The sequence below is a fragment of the Berghia stephanieae genome, chromosome 1, assembly GCF_034508935.2.
Source record: "Berghia stephanieae isolate SIO BIC M18660-M18661 chromosome 1, UCSD_Bste_1.3, whole genome shotgun sequence".
Taxonomy (NCBI): domain Eukaryota; kingdom Metazoa; phylum Mollusca; class Gastropoda; order Nudibranchia; family Aeolidiidae; genus Berghia; species Berghia stephanieae.
Window position 1 is genome coordinate 40,446,307 of NC_088360.1, and position 2,500 is coordinate 40,448,806.

The window sequence follows — 2,500 nt, forward strand, 5'->3', positions numbered from 1 at the left end:
CTTCTTCTTCTTCTTCTTCGTCGTTTTTTTCTCCTTAATCTCCCTCTTCAGATATGCGTTAATTCTGGAAACTGGAAGCCGGAAAGAGAGATTTGAGTTTCGAGTATTGTTGTTGCTTCTTTTATTTTTGGTAAAGGTTTTGTGTGGGGATATAATATGTTTGTCCTATATGAGCTTTGTGGAACACAATAAACTATTATTGAGGCAACGGTCTGTAGTTTATTTGTTGACATATCCCTCTATACATTTTGAAAAATCGTTGTCGCTGTCTGTCTTAAAAGTAGGCGACTAGATTAGTCCTTTTAAATGACGGACGCAATTAAGCAAAAATGTGTGTCCTCTGTTATCTAACACCTATTTAACTCTCTCTTTACCGGCCATGTTCAGAATTATCCCTGAAACTTCACACCCACCTAACACAAAAATATATTTGTTTTCTACTCAACTAGAAAAGGAACAAGTACTTTCCATACATATAATTGTGCAGTGTCTAATTTTTATCGCTAGAATAAAAATGTTCTTTATAATTTGTGATGTAGAAAGGATATCAGAATGAGAAATATGTTGGTTGCATCGTAACAAATGTGACGATTTTCCTTTGGATAGTAAGCAGAGGGTTAAGGTTTTTTAAAGTGTCAATTGCGATTCCTAGTCTTCTCTATTATAGAAGCTAACATTTAATGAATTTGCCACAGTGTGTGTGCGTTTATAAAATGTCCCATAATGGTAAATAATGGGACAATCAAAATGGAGCAATTACAATTACTTTTCATGCAACCCTTCAAATTATGTTACACTGAACAATTGACATCTATGAAAAATGTAGAAAATTAGAGATGAAGAAAAAAAACTTTAAGCTTTTCTATAGGGCAATATCCACGAAATTGCTCATTGTGCTGTTCAGGGGGCCCCAGCCAACATCAACACGTAACATATAGGACGAGACTTGACGCCAGTTAGGCGATATTACATTTTTTCCCAACAGAAACAACGCTGTTACCTGCCAGGTACTCATTTTACACATGAGTACGATGAGAGAATGTGAGTAAAGAGCATTATCCAAGGACTCAACTATGCCTCCCTCAGAGCGGGAGTCGAACCCTGGACCTCCCAATCCGAAGGCGAGTATCATACCACAAGACCACATAGCCGTACATAGAAATTGTAGAGAATAATAGAAAATAACCACCAGAGAGATACAAAGGTCTGGCTAAACTGTAATGTCTGAAATTTTGCAAGATTAAAGCATAAAATCAAAAGGTTATACAGTTTTGTTGGTTCTTTTCGCTAGATTGAAACAAGCTCTAAAAAGCACCTTTAACTCTCTCCATACCAACCACAGGGAAATCGTCACATTCGTTACGATACAATGAACATTTTTATTAATCAGAAAACGTTTGTACAACACACACTCTTTTGAAAAAAAATTGTTTTGTAAAGCTTGTGATGCTGCACAAAAATTATGTATTTGCCACTCATATCTCCTCAGTTTGAGTGTAAAACAAACACGTTTTCCTGAAAAAGACCCGTAAGGAGAGAGTTAATTCTAGACGAACAGTTTTACAAACAGAATATAAAATCCAACTTATATATATTATAAGCATATGCATTATGTAAATTAACCCATAATATCATATCATTAACTGTTATACACATGTCACACATGTAATTCATAAATTAATACAACTAACTTGATTAATCCATTGGTAATGCATGTCAATAAATTATTCAATAAATACACCAATGATGATCCATATCAATCACCTGTTAATCCTTTGGTGTGAAAGGTTCCTTCTTATATTCCATTATAATCGAATATCACAAGTACACCTAAAAGTTTACGAACCTGCCACTACAAGTACATATAAATACACAAGAAATATCGACAAGATAACATAATATTGTGAGAAGAATATCGTTATAAATCAAAACTTATATAAATTGCTCGGATTCTTTAATTGTATGGAATCTGGTGATATTTTACAAAACAGACACGATAACATGAACCATTTATCAAGTGAAGGAATTAAAATTGACATCATAAGGTTTCATTTCTTTGGCCAATCCACATACCGCGCCGACAGACTGGAATGTCTTCCATTGAAAAAGTCATTTCCGTCCTCGTTCTATTGGTCCAATTCAGACCAATCCACCGAGACGAATGCACATCGTACACAATATTGTACACAAAACGGAGACACTCAAAGTGAACCACTGTACTGTATCGGCGATCATTCCATGGGACTATGCATAGACGGCATAGACACGACATGAGAGCTCCCGTTTTCAATAAGTTGATTGAATGAACGCAAGGGAAGTGCAGAAAATTGTAAACCAGAAGTACGAAGCTAAATGAGTTTGGGGACTAATAAGTTTACCACAGACTACGACAAAATATTCCTCCCCCACTTCCCTCCTCATATCCTTGTTAACAGCCGTTCTCTGGAAAGACATGACTTAAAGATTTTGGCTAGAAAACTCGTCCTTCAAATATATTGAT

At 35.5% G+C, this 2,500-nt stretch overlaps 1 protein-coding gene across 44 annotated transcripts in view; it reads right to left on the reverse strand.

The window, feature by feature from the left end:
* LOC144974431 (cytokine receptor-like) overlaps positions 1-2,500 on the reverse strand; it is a 178,862-nt gene that overhangs the window by 63,876 nt on the left and 112,486 nt on the right. For 5 of the 44 annotated variants that reach the window (XM_078917605.1, XM_078917569.1, XM_078917592.1 and 2 more), the window contains exon 1: positions 1,692-2,076. The exons of 22 other annotated variants lie outside the window; for them this stretch is intronic. The gene's annotated coding sequence lies outside the window, so the exon portion shown is untranslated. Of the gene's footprint in view, positions 1-1,691; positions 2,219-2,500 lie in introns of those variants that run through there. 17 more of the 44 variants (XM_078917541.1, XM_078917502.1, XM_078917359.1 and 14 more) reach the window with 12 other exon arrangements.